This window comes from Helianthus annuus, chromosome 9 (genome assembly GCF_002127325.2).
Source record: "Helianthus annuus cultivar XRQ/B chromosome 9, HanXRQr2.0-SUNRISE, whole genome shotgun sequence".
In the NCBI taxonomy this organism is placed as follows: Eukaryota; Viridiplantae; Streptophyta; class Magnoliopsida; order Asterales; family Asteraceae; genus Helianthus; species Helianthus annuus.
The window spans coordinates 42,965,970-42,984,130 of NC_035441.2; the positions used below are offsets into that span (position 1 = coordinate 42,965,970).

Sequence of the window (18,161 nt, forward strand, 5' to 3'; positions counted from 1 at the left end):
TATGAATTACAAATAATGAAGAGAGAGAGTGTCAGACAGGCACGGGGGTGTGTCCAGCGGACACGGGGCCGTGCCCAGCCTTCTGTTCAGCCTATAAATAGGAGTGCTTGGTTTCATTTCAACTCATCCCTTGGCACACCACCTCTCTCACACTTCATCCACCACTCACCACCATCACAACACCATCATCCACCACCATCATCCATTGTCCATCATAGAGTGTGTGAGTCGACTCGGGATCCAAGATTGATCGTAAGAGTTCTTGACAATCAAGGCCATGTTTGCCTAAGTCTCTTACATCACTTGGTGAAGACAAGTGTTTAGTATAATACTTTTTATTTTTAATCTTTTGCACTTTTTATTTGGTTTTGTATTAATGACTTTAATAACTAGTTGCTTATGTTGAAGGTGATCTTTCCTTATCGTTTGTCAGTGGTGTCTTGGCATTATTTTACTGTCTATATAAAATAAAAGATTTTCACCATTCATATCTCCACGGTCTATATGGAGGTATGTTGGCTACCTGGTCGGGGGTTAAGGGAACGGTTTCGTAAGGGTCTTGCCCTTGTTCAGCGTTTAGAGGTCCTGTAAGGGACCTGGGTCAAATTTAGTAGGATCTCCTTCAATGCTCATAGGTATTGGATGGCGGGGATCCAAACCCTTTGACCCCCTCATAAGATAACTGCTATTAATACTATAACCCGGCTATTTAGGACTGTATCCCTGCTGACTCAGACTACTTAGCCGAGGGTAACGTCACCGCCAAAAGCGGGGCCTACCACAATTTGCATTAATAACTTAATTCATTATCTTCCAATAATCCAACCCTTTAGAATTGTATCCTTGCTAACTCAAACTACTGGGTTGAGGGTAATGTCGCCTTCAAAAGAGGGGCCTACTACAATAACTAAGATAATCTCTTAAACAAGTGCAAAAGTGCGAAAATAATCAAAGGTTATACTAAAACACGAGTCGGATCCAAGTGATTCATCTTGTCTATCTGTTTTTATTTTATTTTATTTTTCAGCATTTAGTTAGCTTTTATTTTCTTAGTTTAAAAACCTTTTCTAACTTTTTGATTTGATTAGACATTGAGGATAAACCGGTACTAAAAGCTCTTGTGTCCTTGGACGACCTCGGTATCTTACCAACACTATACTACGTCCACGATGGGTGCACTTGCCCATATGTGTGTTTAGTGTTAGTGAATATCGTGTCTTATAAATTTAAAACTTGGCTAAAAGTGTAAAAAGGGCTTAAAATATACATCTAAATTATTACACTACACACGCATCAAGATATGAATGGTGAAAATCTTTTATTTTATATAGACAGTAAAATAATGCCAAAACACCACGGACAAACGATAAGGAAGAATCACCTTCAACATAAGAAACTAGTAATTAAAGTCACTAATACAAAACCAGTTAAAAAGTGCAAAAGATTAAAAATAAAAAGTATTACACTAAACACTTGTCTTCACCAAGTGATGTAAGAGACTTAGGCAAACATGGCCTTTGATTGTCAAGAACTCTTACGATCAATCTTGGATCCCGAGACGACTCACACACTTTATAATAGACAAAGGATGATGGTGTTGTGATGGTGGTGGGTGGTGGGTGAAGTGTGAGAGAGGTGGTGTGCCAAGGGATGAGTTGCAAGAGCTCCAAACACTTCTATTTATAGGCTGAGTAGAAGCTCGGGCACGGCCCCGTGTCCATCTGACACTCTTTCTCTTCATTAATTGTAATTCGCAATTACAATAAATGCGCCTGCAGCAACTGGACCACGCCCCCTTGTCCACTGGGCACAGCCCCGTGGTGGGCAGTAGAAGCTTCTAAAGGTTTGTCTTTTCTGCTGCTTTTTGGGCACGGCCCCGTGCTCGCTGAGCACGGGCCGTGTTCAGTCTTCTGATTTTTTTGTTTTGCTTGGGAAGATGTTGTCGAGGGGGGGGGGGGTCGGCATATCACTTTTGTTCCTTTTCTTGTATTTATGTTAGATTTTACTGTCTTTTTGCTTCTTTTGTTATTTTGAGCTCATTTAATCCTGAAAATATAAAAGGAAGACAAAAGCACATTTTTTCCAACATTAGTACTAAAAAGGGGTTGGTTTTAAGCCATTATTGATGTAATTTATATGTTGCATTTTGTGCACATCAAATACCCCCACACTTGAATCTTTGCTTGTCATCAAGCAAAACTCTTTATAATGTGGCGTTATTCACTCCCAAATGGAATGAGTAGAAGAGAAGGTTTTTGGGCTTGTCATAGAGTGTTAGGATTTTCCAAGATCGTTTAGGTTTTATTTTTTTTATTTACAATCCTATTCGTCATGATTTATTAAAAACATTTTATAAGATAAATTATTTATTAGGGCATAACATATCTTTTTAAAATTCCATTTATATACAAGTTCACATACCTCACGAGGGAATCACTCAACACTCGGCCGAATGTGTATTTTTATTGAATCACTCGAGAGCGGCATGGAATTTACTCCTACCATAAGCTTGCCAAGCAATCAATCCTCCTCCTTTTTAACTATAAACTTTTGTAAATATCAAGAGGACTTTTGTAACACCCCGTGTTTTCCCAAAAGTCAAAGTCAAAGTCAAGTGTTGACTGTGATTGGAATTAAAGTTGAATAAAGATTATTTTATTTTAGTTTCATTTTGATTTTCATATTATGTGGAGTAAGTGTTGTATAATCAAGCTAATCGACCGATAAACTGACCGCGAATCGATGACCGACTGTGAATAATAGGAAGTAACAATGCAATAAAGCTAATCAATCAATAAGCAAGGCTAATCAAATCAATCATCGAACTCAAGTGTGGGGATTTTGGTACTTTTATACGTGTGTGTGTGTGCCTTACGTGTTACTTGTGCATGTTTACTTTCATGTTAAAGTGTGTGGTGAATCAATCAAATCAATCAAAACTCGAAGGATAATCAAACTCGATCGAAACCGACTTGAAGGATAGGTTGTAAGGATGCTTATATGTTAGATAGTAGTTGGAACTAAAAGAAATTTGAATAGAAGCTCTATCCTACTCTACTCCTCATCCATCGAAATCGAAATATCGAAAATCGTCGCGAAACGCTCAAAACAGGAGATTCTGATCGAACAGGGCAACCTGATCGAGCAGGCTAGCCGATCGAACAGGCTGTTCGATCGAGCAGCCCACTCGGTCAGGAAAGCTGCTCGATCAGAAGACCCTTTCCTCTTTTGGAAGCCTATAAATAGGGCTGTCTTTGTCAAACTTTCCACTTTTGGAAAAGCTCTGACCGACTAGCCTCTTCTTCTCACTAAATCTCAGATTTCTCTCAAACCGGTAAGTATTTTGCACTAATCCTTGTACGTTTTTGTTCATTAATCGATTCTACATCTTTCTATCTTTCGAAATCCGAATTTCAACCGTGAAATCACCAAGATCTAGGTGTTCTTGGATGATGTCATCATGGTGTTCTTCAAGAACACTAAGTTTTGGCACCATTCCACCATGAACAACTTAGATCTAACCGATTTCCACATAAATAACCTAAAATCTACCAAAGATCTTAACATTTCACGGTGGAAAAGGATTTAAAGATGGGTTTTCATCTATCTTTCAACTCTTTTACACTCAAACCGGTGAAAACGAAGCTTGAACCGACTTATAAATCATTCTAAACAGACACATGGTTCAAGATTCGGGTTCTACCACGAGATTACCGATTTCGGGTTAACCGTTAGACTTAGGTTCTGAAACACCCACTGACCGGACTTGGGTGATTCCTGCCCGAATCAGCGAGTCAAGTAAAGACTGAGGTTTATGGTTCAACTCGTAATCAAATTATCTCCAAATCATCACCAAGTAACGGGAACAACCAAGTGTTAAGTGATAGGCTAACCAGGTCAGGAAGCTGGCCGAACGGTTAGGCTGTCCGATCGGACAGCCCAACCGAACGAACAACACCAGCCGATCGACCGGGCTAACCGATCGACTAGCACTTAGGCCCAAAAACTCACAAGTGTAATACTGACGAAATGATGTTCGATCGATCGAGCCACTCGATTGTAAACATTACTCATTGAATCATGAAATATTACACTTCAACACTTAACCTTTTCGAAACATTGGAATGTCACCCGATCGAGCATGCCACCCGATCGAGTGACACATTGCAAATTTAATCCACTGAAGTTGCTAACCGATCGGTTGGGCCGACCGATCGAACAGACCGTTCGATCGGCCAACTTGAAAGGTAATGCTGCAAAAACTTCAAAAGTTCAAACCATCATACACAAACACATCCTTCTCATTAAAGGAAGAAACAATCCACTCGAAAGAACCAGCCGATCGAGCCAGCCGGCCGATCAAATGGGAATGTTCAAACGGACTTTCAAACCAGTCGAACAGCCCACTCGATCGAACCAGCCGTCCGATCGAATGGCCTACTCGACCCAATAACCATTGTTTACTTTCCGCGTTACTCATCGTTATGTTATCGAACTATTCAGGCTAAAACTATTCTCAGTGCTCCCTTCAATCCACATCCAATCACTGTGAGTATACTCGATCCCTTTTTGCTTTCAGCACTTTTGGGTGTTACATACGTAAACTATCAAAATCACAATCAACACAAACTATTTGAACGCTAACCTATTTGCATGTGCTACTTGACTAAATGATTGCTGTTTATTATGTTTACACGTGGAGTGCTATCTACCTGCTTTAGCAACATAGTACTATAGTTTGGACTCAGCGCCCGTTCACACGGGGGTTGCTAAGGACAATTACTTGCATGGATTACGGTGGTAATCATGTATTGCGAACTGTCTCGGACAGTCAACCCGCAGTCGTTGGTATCGATGGTCCCTCGTTGATAATTTACATGCATCATTTCCCCTTGTGTACGTGCTTGGTTATGCGTAAACTATTCGAACTCTATGTGCTATATCAAACTTGTGTACTCACCTTTACATTTTATGTATTGACTTTTATTTTAACGTATGTGACAGGTGTTTAATGTGTTAGCTTGCTAGGGAAGCGAGGCAATAATAAGCTTCTAGGAACCCGGAACTTAAGGTTTCTGCCCACGTACCTGCTCCAGGGCCATAGTTCTCTGTAGATCTTGTACTGGCACCTGTAGCTAGTGGGGTCCACAATTAGGGGTCTTAGAAACATCAAACAATATTTAATTCAGTCTGTAATAATCAGAATCTGAGTTGTCGGAACAGCTTGAATTATTTAGTTGCCTTCTATGATAACTTGTTATTTATTTGGGATACGGTATGGGACGTATCATCTAACTAAATTTATATGATAGTTGTTGTGGAAACTTCTGAACAATCTGTTTCGCTCAGTGCCACGCCCCGATGATTCCGCCATCGGTTGGGGTGTGACAACTTTCTTGGGTGAAGGGTTAGGCTTGGGCTAAAGGTGGGTGGTTGGGTTAGTGGTTAGTAGAAAAGGGCGAAAGGCGTAAAAAGCGTCGGTTTTCGTAAAACATTATGTTTTTGTGAGTTTTTATTTTAATAAAGTATTTATTTAAACAAGCCTTTGTTTGAGGAGCTTTATTTGTTTATTTCCAGCTTCATCATCATCATTTTTTTTTCGGAAGTCACACGAAAACCGGGCTTTATTACTAAAATAAAGGGCTAAAATAAAAAAAGTTTTGGTAGGTAAAAGGGTTTTGGGTTAAGAAATGAAAAGGTTCAGGCTCAAAGGGGTTAACTAGGGGGGGATTTTTTGGTAGGTGATAAAAAAATTGAAAATAATGGTGTTGAAAGAAAAAAGGGGTAGTCCTAATGCCTCCATCATTTACTTACTTGGGTTTAACTTGGTAAGGACCGGGAATGAATTGTCGTGGCAAGTTCTAGAGTTGCAAGAACCAAGCGGCTATTCACACAAGAAACGAAAAATGAGCATTTAGTGTAAAGCTATATATTTGTATGCTCAATAAAGGCTCAAAACTCACTTTTGTGGAAATGGGTTTTTATGTGATCAAGTATATATAATCAAATTTTAACTAAGCTTGTCATGTCGTTTCATAATTTTCTTATGTTGGTTTTTTTTTATCACGACGCTATCGGTTGTAAACTTGTAAAAATATAACCTTGTTAGAAATCGAATTCCTAACTTAAACTTAGACAAGTAAAAAAAATTGAAAATTTTCGAAAAAATTTGGGGTGATTAGCGGTTCCAATAGAGTTTTGTGTAAGGCTTGTTATTAGGACTTGCATGATTCAAGGTTTTAGCATCCCCCCACACTTAAATTACACATTGTCCTCAATGTGTCCCAAAAATAAGTTTTTAGGTTGATTGAATTTGTAATAGGGTGTTAAAAAGCAAGATTTTATGTTACTGGCATGCTGGACCCGGCCCCGTGGTGACCGTGCACGGCGCCGTGTTCAGGTGCCAGTAACAAAAATTAAAGAAAAGAAACAGAAGCCTGGACACGGGGGCGTGTTCAGCGAACACGGCCCGTGTCCAGTTACCTGAACTGGGCAATTTTCTGCAGGATGTGCAACACGGGGCCGTGTTGGCTGGGCACGGCCCGTGCTGAGCTCACTGTAATGAAGAAATTTTTGTCGGATAACCCTGTTTTCGTGCATGGGGCTATGTTTCTCGTTTCCCTTGTTATCCTTGACCATCCCGAATGTGTTTTATTTCTGCAAATTAAAACTAAACTAAGGATAGTTCCGCAGAATGCCTCCGTGGTGCGCCACGTTTATAAGGGTCCTTGGCTAGACCCAAGGTGAGGTTATATGTTTTCCGAGAGGGATGTTTTGCATCCCATGTTGCACCGTCGGAGAGCATCATCCAAACTCGAATCAATAACCTTCATGTAATTGACCGGGTCATCGTCCTCTATTCTCTTTCCAACCCCGAACTTCACTTCATTATCCCCATATTTTAACGTGAGTGTTCCGTCATTCATGTCTACCACTGCTTGTGTGGTGGCTAGAAATGGCCTCCCTAGTATGAGGGGGACTTCGGTGTCTTCTTCCATATCAAGTATGACAAAGTCGGGCGGGTAGACGAAATTGTCGGCCTTGACCAGTAGATTTTCAGCGACACCTTGCGGGAATTTGACGGATCGATCGACAAGTTGTATACTCATCTTGGTAGGACTTGTTTTTCCCAGGCCGAGTCGTTTGAACATTGATGTGGGCATGAGGTTAATGCTAGCCCCAAGGTCGGCTATAATTCTTCATCAGTTGTTCTTTTTGAAGTTCACATGGCACTTTAATTCAGATTCATATTAGAGTTAGTATGTTTCATACCTATTTATTGTATACGGTTTTGATTTGATGCTTGCTTCAACCATGTTTTGTGTTGTATGTGAGTTCATTTTCACTGATTAGGTGAGTAAGGTTTTTCTTTTAAATCATATTTCAATTGCAATTTTTGGAATAATTTTTTGGGATTTCAATTGTATCTGATAGTTTTAGTTTGATTAGTGTTTTATTTTTTGTTTTTTAATCAAATATTAGGGTTCGAGAACCATTGCTTCATATACATCATACTTCAATAACGTGTTATGTGTAAGGACTGGCCGATAGCTGTTTATAGCATAAGCTATCCAAGAAGTTTCAAGTGCAATTATGAATTTACAGCCATACGTTCTGATATAAATTCACCAACAGTATATTCAGATATGTTTGTTTAGTGGACTCACTCAAAATCTACTAAACTTTTTGTCTATTTTTCTTACTTTTCGAAATTAAATTATAATTATTTACATTTTGTTAATTGAACTGACAGGTGCACCTGGATATATATAACATCCACCTTAACGAATGGAACTCATTTGTGGACGGTTGGGATTTGGGAAGCATACATGTACTTGGTCATATTTTCTTTTATAAGTTATAAGTTATAACATGAGCGAGTTGAGGCTCATCAAAATTTTGGTAGGGCGATTTGTATGACCATGCGAGTCTCATGAAAGCGATAAAGCAACTAGATGTGGTGATCTTGGCTATAGGATTAGATCAAACGCAGCTTTCCGATCAAGACAACATCGTCGTTGCCATTAAAGAAGCTGGTAACATCAAGATGAGTGTATTTCAAATCTATTGAGTTTTTGTGTTGTTTGATTGTTAGAAATTATGGGTTCCAACTTTTCAGTTTTTGAAGTTACTTAAAGAACGTATATGTTCCTCGTTTCGGTTATAACTAATAATAACTCCATTCATAATTACAATATAACTTCAAAATTGTCAAGAGATTATTAAACCTATGAATTATTACTTTTGTACTTATCATACCATCTAGAAATTTTATCCATTCAACTTTGGAAACACACTTCACATTTCGTAGAACCTGCCAAAACTGCTTTCGCAACAAGGCTCGGGTTCGCCGAGCCATTCGGCTGAAAAAATCCCTTATACATATATAGTTGCCAACTGTTTTACAGGTTGTTTCCCTTATAATTGTATAGCTGCCAACTATTTTGCAGGTTGTTTCCTTCAAACATTGGCCCAATACAGGGTCACCGCTCTCCAATGGACAAAGTCGTTAGCTTAGGTGATGGAAACACGAAAGGTAAACACAATTTTAGTTTTTTTTTTTTTTTGCAATAAATTAAAGACTACAACTAACTTATTTAACAACAAACATTATTGTATTCTCTAATAGCCTATCATTTTTAGTTGATTTATTCAACTCTAATTGACTTGCGAATTATCGGGTTTATCATTTTATTTGCTGAAATATTGAATGCTACATTATAATATATAATACATGGTAGTTTGTGTTTCCCAAATCGACTCGATTTTTGGTATCGATTCGTACGGACATTTTGCGTTTTCGGTACCGGTTCGGTATCGATCCGTACAGGTACCAAACCATACCGTATCGGGTCTTTTCGGTACCGATCCCTGTCACACCCCGACCCGAGATACCCTTTTTTATGATCAAGAACCTTTCTAATCATCACATGTGTGTCTTGATGTTGGTCCGTCCTGTTTTATATAGTGAACCTAGGAAGCATGGAAACGTGTATGTACGCCATACCTAAAGACAAGCGTTTTGTAAGTTATTACACCCTTTTTGTCTTATATACTCTCATTAACATAACCTAATATATGCCTTTTTGATGCTGTTGTTTCTCTGAAGGTGTGCATCAGAAACTTGGAAGGTTTTGATGCCATCATGAATTGTAGAAAAGAGAACCCATGTTTGATTATAGGTATGTTGCGAATGGGTGGTCCGATTTCATCTGTCTAAACGCAATAAAAGTCAGTGATGTTTGCACGTTTGGTTTTCTCGATGATAATTGCATGTTGGATACTGCAGACCATTTACTTATGTGTTGTAGTAGTTCTAGAGTCATTTGGGACCAGGTGTGTTTATGGACTAAGGGATAATGTGATTACAAAATGTGGTGTAAAAAAATTTGAAACTGCAGTTTAGTCAACGCATTGAATTTGATACTTTAGAGTGATGTCTCTCAATTGTGATGAAAACTTAATTTAACTTCTTTAGTATGATGTATGCATAGGATGTTGCTGGTCTATTTGGTCTTCATCATAATTTTGCTGGACACTATGGTTTAGATGGTGATGTAGGATTGTGGGCAAAGTCTTATTAATAGCTGAACCTCAAAAAAAAAGTATTATTTTGTGTTGTCTTACTGTAGTCATAGCTTTTGGTTGGTTGTAATTATATATTAAAAGACGATCTTTGTACCTTTTGTTGGTTCTTTTTTAGAAGGGACTCGATTTACTCAAAAAATGGTTTTGGCAAATTGAAGGATTTGATCTATAAAGGGACTCAACTATCTTTAAATTATATTTCTACTTGTCACTAATTTATGTAACATGGCACTTTGTTTGTATTTTATTTTATTTATACACTTAATGTTTCTCTAAATAATTTTCTTCAACCCGGGAAGCAGTCCCGGGTGATAACGTAGTAAACTAATAAATAAACAACTTAACAAACCCAATAGATGGACAAAAAATCTGGTTTGGGCAACCGGGTCTGCCCAAACCGATTCCAACCAACCCCAACCAGTTTCAAACTGAACCACTAAATCGGTTAATAATCGAACCAGTTATGTCACAAACAGATTATGACCAAAGTTGACCAATGCGGTTTGGTTTATAACCTGAACCGGTTGTTTAAATTTTTTTTTACACCTGATAAGCACACAGGGAAAAAGGTCCACAAGAGGCCTAATTAAGTTGAATAAATCCAGCACATAGCACATAACCTCAAAAGCCCACATCTTAAAAAACTAAAACCCCGCGTCTCCAAAACCGGCGTTTGATTCTCATCCCCATCTCACTGGCTCAAACGTGCTTCAATTCTTAAGATAGAGAGTGGGTTGTTCAGAAATTGACTTTTTCAAAAAAAATTGTGGTTGGAAGTCTTGTGTACTTCAATTCTTATCTAATTCTATCCAAAGGTAAATAGATTTTATATTTTATTATTATTAGTTTTATAATAAACTAACCTTTGTTTTTTTCCATAGTAATCAATTTAGTATTTGTATGTATGTCATTCTTTTAGGGTTTTAGGTTATGATTTATGCCCTCAATTGCACATTATTTGTAGTGAGTAGCTTGAAGCCAATCGCCCATTTGAGGCTAGTAACTCGAGCATTAAAGGTTAACAAATTTGAATTCTTTCTTGTTGTTCGTTGTTTTAGTTGGGTTGCAAAGTATACATGTTTTGGGTGCATTAGTTTTATATTGATATAGGTGACCAGTTGTGGTTTATTTTTTTACATATTTAAGTCGTTTTAACTTTTAACCCGTCCACTCTTTTGCACCAATTAATAATCTCATTGGGTTCGAAATCTTACAACTTTTTCCGTCTAATACTTCTTGCTAACTGGCGAGTAATAATCTTCTTCTGGAAATATGCAATCCCAAACACCCCTAAAACTTTTTTCTTTTGTGAACTTGTTGGTGCACTTGCGTCTGTACTTTGTCTGTATTCGATCACGATGTAAACGATGTCCTTGTCGGTCCTGTAAGTTGACCAAGTCAACCGTCCTCCTGGTTTGACTTGGCCAACAGTTAGAAAATGTTTGTATATGGTTGTCTGTCTTGAAGGATAAGAGATCGAAGGATGATGTGGATCCTTCGATCTCCTCGAAAGATATGCTTCGACTGATGTACCTCGAAAGATCATCTTTCAAGGTCCCTGCTAATCCTTCGATGGCTTTGTCATTGATAGATGATCTTTCGATCATCTATCGGATCCTTCGGACAAGGAAACCTGAGCTGGGTATATATATATACCCATGCAGTGTGTTAGACTATGAGAGGGGATGCACATAGAAAGATAGTGAGTTGAGAGCATTCTGTCCAAAACACACACACACTAGAGAGTTTGCAAAACTGATTTGTGAACATTGTGCTTGTAACCGGAACCTTTCATTCGCATTAATACAAGTAGTGTTAATCGGTGAACCTTTGTGTGTTTGTGTTTATACTTGCTTCATCCCGGTTTGCTTGCTAGCTTGGATTCCGCACTCGCTAGTGGGTTAGTATAACAAGGTTTAGGTTCGACATCCTCCGAGAGGGACCTACAAGTGGTATCAGAGCCTGGCTCTTTACCTTGTTTAAAACCGGGTTTGTTCGAGTTCTTGGTGTGTTTGGACACTTGGTTTAGCACCCCTTTTTGGTGATTTTCTTGCATTTTTAAACTGAAAAACGCGTTCTAAACTTTTCGGGAGTGTTCAAGGTTGGGTTGGGTAACTTGAAAACTTGTTTTTAAGTGATTTGGTGTTTTCCAGCCAAATTCCGGTCATTATTCCGGTGACTGATTTTCTGGATAAGGTGTTCCTTTTTGGGTAATATTTTATTTGAAAATCAAAGTTGGTAGAAAGTAAGGCCTGCACATACCGTCTTGCCGAAAGTTGACCTTCACCAACCCATCACCTTTTCACCAACCTGTCACATCAGTGTCAGTGTGTCAGTGAGTTTCGAAGGATATCTTTCGACATCGAAAGACCATCTTTCGATCAAGGAAGCTTCGATAGATATACATCTTTAGACCCATCCTTCGAAGTCCGAAACATATCTTTTGAACCAGGGAATCTATTCGAAAGACAGTTATTCGAAAGATAAGGATATATACTCGAAAGAAAAGGATCTTTCAAATTGTGAATCCTTCGAGTTTGTGAATCTTTCGAAATCATTGTTCGAGATTCAACAGTGATCTTTCGAGCACTGTTGATCCTTCGAACAAGATATGATCTTTCGATTGTGGTCTGTTTATTGTTAACAAGTTTCTGTTTTTCAGATCCTTCGAACCAGGATCCTTCAGTTGTGTGTGATCTTTCGGAATATTCACATAGAATTTATTTTTCTTATCAATCATGAATCCGAATTGGTGGAATCCGGCTTCAGACAGTGGAAAATATACAAGTTCAGGTTCCACTCCCTCATGGTGGGGTACACCAGCTCCAGACAGTGGAAAGTACACGTCTACCAGTTTATCTCCCTCATGGGCCGAGTCTCCGGTGTCGACATCTTCTCAAGCCAATCAGTGGGCATTAGTATCGAATCAAACTCCAAGCATTCAGAGTATCTTATTGAGCAAAAGCGAAACTGGAAGTTTGAATCGACCTCCAAAGCTGATGCATTTAAATGAGTATCCGGGTTGGGCTGACAGTTTCCGTACATATGTTCTGGGCCAAAATACAGAGCTGTGGATACGTTTCACCACAGATTTTGATCAAGCTATCGAGGTTGCTGCTTCATCAACTGCTACTTTTGCAGATCTTCCAGAGGATCAGAAGAAAACATATGATCTGGAGAAGAAAGCCTACGCCATTCTCACTCAGTCGTTAAGCAAAGACATCTATCATCAGTTTGTCAGCTTCAAGACTACAAAGAAGCTGTGGGACGGTTTGAAAACCAGAGGAGTAGGGAATGAAGCAACACGTCAATTGCGTCATGATCTACTCAAGAAGGAATTTGACGGTTTTGCATGCATGGATAAGGAGTCTTTGGGAGACATGACAAGCAGATTTTATCATTTGCTTACTGAGCTGAACAATTTTGGTGTAGCAACAACTCAGACAGAAGTGGTGAAGAAGTTTGCTGATGCATTGCCACCCCAATGGAACAGTTTTCTGGAGATTTTAAAGTATAATGGGGTTATGGCTACTACAAATATCAACGACTTCGTGCAGCTCCTGGAGAACAAGGATCAAGAAGAAACCTTGAAGGCAAAGAGAGTTCCCGTGCCACAAAATCCAGAAATGTATTACGGAACTACAAGTACTTCTTCTGCAAGAGCCATTGTGCCAAGCAACCATGGTTCACATGCTCCACTGCAGACAACCTTTGTCACAAGCACTGATATGTATGGCAATATTGTGCAAGTTCCTGTTAAGCCTCCTCCAACCACAGACATGTATGGAAATCCAATTTCACCACCTCCTCCTGCTCAAGCTTGTTATGGAGGTACATCATCTGCTGGTCAGCAATCTAAGCCAGATACAGTGCGGCTCAACATTTCAAGCTTCTCAAAAGTCAGTGTGGAAGTAGCTAAGGAACACATGGAGTTACTTAACACGTTAGTGAGTGCGTACTGCGGGTTAGTTGAAGGTCAGATTGGTAACATTAATCTGACACAAGAAGACTATCAGCAGATTGACAAAGAGGAGATGGCAATGATGGATATCAAGTGGGCCTTTGCCAGTGCTGTTAGAAGAGCAAAGGATTTCATGGAGAGAACGGGCAGAACCAGCTTGGAAAGCAAGAAGGATACCAAGTATGGGTTCGATAAACAGGCTGTGAAGTGCTTTAACTGTGGGGAACGTGGCCATTTCAAACGAGAATGTACGAGGCCATCTCAGCATGGGAATCAAAATCCCTTCAGAGGTCAAGGGAACAGGGCAAACCAGAACCAATCAAGGAACAATGAGCGTACATTGACACCGGTTAACAACCAAGCGGGACCATCAAATGCCAACCAGGCACTTGTGGTTCAAGTTGATGAAGGTTGTGACTGGTCTATTCAGTTAAGCAGCGATGCTCCGGATGGTACTGCATGTTTTGCTAAGGTTATGGAGGATACTGTTCACACCAGTGGTGGAGAATCTTCCGCCAATGGTGGTGAATCTTCTGAAGATGAAGACTCCTCAGGGTATAGCAGGAGTTCGGATGAAGAATCCTCAAGGTTAGGTGATGAGAATGTAGGTGAGATATCTGATGTTTCGATTGATGCTGATATTGAACCGAGTCCTTACAGTCAAAAGACACAACAAGACCTGTCACACCCCGACCACGTAGAACATACAAAACGTGGCGGAAACGTCGGGGAGTGTTGTAACAGAATCAATTGTTTCAAATCCATGGTAAATGAAGTTTCGTTTTATAAATCAAACATGAAAGTTTACATTGTCTAAACAAGAATCAAAGTGTCATAACATAAATTAACTAGTTCTTGTCTCGTTTTAAGTCACTAAGGCACAGGTCCGCCTAAGTATGTCTTGATAAGTCCTATGCATCATCTCCTGAAAACACATGTGAAAATAGGTACGTCAGCATAAAAATGCCTGTGAGATACATTGGTTTTGTGAAAACGGAATTCATGACTTGAGTTTGAGAAAATGTTTAGTCATGAACCTTGTAATTTGCTTTTTCTTGTAAATCATTTGAAAAACGGTAAGATCAAATGATATGTATAAATAAGAGAACACTGTATGGTTAAACGGATAACCATGTAAAATGAGTTTGTATAAGATAAGTCGTTTGTAAAACAATGTCTCGTGAAAAGTGTGTTATTTGTATAAAATGTCGTATGTGTCAAATTGAAATGATTCAAATAACGCTACGATATGTAATACCATACAAACACTTATATATAGGAAGTACCAGCGGCGTATCCACCATGCTTGTATCATATTACACACGCCTCGTTACTTAATCACTTACTTAAACCAAACCATTAAGATGAAATGTTTAACAATCGTGGAAATGTTTATGTACAGTCAAATGTCTATTGTCATATGTAAATCATGTCAACGGATACAACTGGTTTACACGGTTCAATGGTTACAAACGGTTCATATAATCAAAGGTTTAAGACGGTTCACATAGTCAACAGGTTACAACGGTTCAAAATGTAGTATAATGTGTTCATATGCTGGATGAGCATATGCAACAGAAATGCAATGTGAAACAATGTACTACGTATGCACACAATGGGCGTACGTAGCATGAAATGTATTGTAGAGTACAACGGTCCAAAATGTAGTATAATGTGTTCATATGCTGGTTGAGCATATGCAACAGAAATGCAATGTGAAACAATGTAATACGTATGCACACAATGGGCGTACGTAGCATGATGTGATGTAAAGCAATGTACTAAGTACGCACACAATGGGCATACATAGCATAAACACAATGAAATCATGTACTATATATGTACTATCGAACATAGCAGTATATGATGTGAAAACCGGAAAGCATGAAAGTAGCAAGTAGGCACATGTGTTTCACCCCAAAACAGTTTGGAAAACAGTAAAAGAGGGGTTCAATGTACTCACCTGAGATTGCTTTGAATTCCTTGTATAATAACCAGATAATGCTAGAGGTCACGGGATATCAAACGGCACCTAATAGGTAGCTATATTAATATACCGGACCAAAATCGGAGGGTCGGATAGTATGCGGGTTCGTAAACCAAACGAGTATGGAGACTCGTGTAATATGGTTTAACAAAGCCTACATACTAAAATGAAACCTAACCTAAGTGCTTACGCCCCATCATGACCCGTTTAGGTAGCTTAGGCTACCCTAACGCGTCGTTCGCGTAGAACGCGTCTGGAACGCCTAACATCGTGACCACAAGGTATAACCTCGGAAGGTTATAGCTATGGTCACCTAATGTGTTTGGTCGGATCCTAAAGATCGACCAAATGGGTCGGGTTCGAAAGTATAAGCGATGGTTTAGATCGCTTACCTTACGACCCTGTATAAGCACTAAACTAAAAGTGACGAGCTAAGCATGTTAGAACATGCTTAACTAAGTTTAGAAAACAGGTTTGACATCAAAACAAACGGCTTTGATGCTCACGAGTAGTTTGGTTACAAAATATGCAAGAATGCACATTTTGGCCGAAACTACGACTCGTCACTGAGCCTAGATAACGTGGTGATCAGTAGGTATGGTCACTACGGACCATAACCATCGTGATCACGCTCACGTTATGAAGTTCCATGAACTTCGCATCGACCATAAGCTGGTCAATGCAGAAAGTCAACAAAACGTTGACTTTCGGACTCGAAAAGCGAATAAAAGAGCGAAAGAAGACTTACGGAGGGTCCCCGAGTGCTAATCAAGACCAAGTAGCTCAGGTATGAAACAATGGTTTCAACTTAGAGCTCTAAGATCTGATTTTGTGAATTTTACACTAAAGGGGGGGGGGGGGGTATTTATAGGAAAAGTGGAACCGTTAGGATCGTTTTATCGAATATCGTGTCTTGATCTCGTGCGTACATGTGTCCAAGTGGATAAGTTCAGTGAACTTGACCCTTGGCTCTTCGTTGGGTGAAAAGGCATCGCCCCTTGATCGAACGAAAGGCCAGATTCTGCATTAAATGCAAAATCTTTCTGTCAGACATGTTCACGCGCCCCGCGTAAGGATTTGGTAAATCCTTACGCGCCCCGCCTAAGGTTCCCAGATCAGAATTTACAATTTTGGTCCCTGCACTTCAGAAACACGTATTTTGGCCCATTTTTGGCACGTTTAAGCCCCGTTAACCTCATTTCAAGGCTCTAAGATGAAGTTAAAGTGTAGGGGACATGAAATATGCTCAAAAATATTCCGGATGTCGGTTCGTTTGGCCGTACGATTGCGATGTTCGCTTAATTACGACGGAATGCGCATAAGCGCGAAAGACGATCCAAATGACGCGACGAATGGATTTTTCTCATGCCCAACACTAAGGCATAATATAAGGATGCTTACATAAATTTTTGGATGTCCGGATGTATTCAGAACGTAAGTTATGCGCGAAAGTGCAAACTTGTGCACTTTTTGACACTTTTAGTCCCTGAATGATCCAAAAGTTTGTTTTAGCATACCAAACACCTCAAAGCCTATTTCTAAGCTATGTAGAGGATATTTAGGGTATGTTTAACTTATGAACATGTTCCGGAATGTTCTTTACAGTTCAAATTGGCATACTCTCGCAGTTTGTCAAGTTTAGTCCCTGTAAGCGAATTAACTTGTTTTTGCTATACCCAAGCCTTCAAAACTTATTTCTAAGTTATGTAAAGGTTATTTAAGGTATGTTGAGTATATGTTGATGTTCCGGAGTATTTGTCACATTAAACTGAGTACGTTTACGCACCAGTTTGCGTATAATGCTCTAGAAAGCAATGTAGAGTTTGAAATTGAACAATAATTGATATGTGCAAAACATACACATATTTATACAAGATCCCAAGTATGAAATACAATATTTCATTGGCTTGGTATTTGTTTGATGGTCGCGGTGACACAGGTGTCACAGTCTCCCCTACTTTAGGAAATTTCGTCCCGAAATTTATTCGTAGGAGTCTATTTGTGAATTTGCCAAATAACCACCAATGATATGTAAGGCAATATCTTGTCATTTCCTTAACGGTCATTATTCCGAAACGAAAATGAACAGACGGGTCATTTTCAATGGTTGCTTCATCAGAATTGGAAATGAAGGATTACACAACGGATATTCATTTCCTCAACGGATAATCTTCAGAAACGAAAATGAACAAACGGGGTCATCTTCAACGGTTGCTTCCTCAGAGTTGGAAATGAAGTATTACACAACGGATATTCATTTCCTCAACGGATAATCTTCAGAAACGAAAATGAACTAACGGAGTCATCTTCAACGGTTGCTTCCTCAGAGTTGGAAATGAAGGATTACACAACGGATATTCATTTCCTCAACGGATAATCTTCAGAAACGAAAATGAACAAACGGGGTCATCTTCAACGGTTGCTTCCTCAGAGTTGGAAATGAAGTATTACACAACGGATATTCATTTCCTCAACGGATAATCTTCAGAAACGAAAATGAACTAACGGAGTCATCTTCAACGGTTGCTTCCTCAGAGTTGGAAATGAAGGATTACACAACGGATATTCATTTCCTCAACGGATAAATCTTCAGAAACGAAAATGAGCAAACGGGGTCATCTTCAA

At 39.2% G+C, this 18,161-nt stretch overlaps 1 long non-coding RNA gene across 1 annotated transcript; it reads left to right on the forward strand.

Moving 5' to 3' along the window:
- Nucleotides 1-7,964: 7,964 nt before the first annotated feature.
- LOC118481970 lies at nt 7,965-9,441 on the forward strand. The gene is made up of 3 exons (XR_004866476.1): nt 7,965-8,536; nt 8,969-9,024; nt 9,110-9,441. It is a non-coding gene; the product is annotated as an uncharacterized LOC118481970 (long non-coding RNA).
- The last annotated feature ends 8,720 nt before the right edge of the window (nt 9,442-18,161 follow it).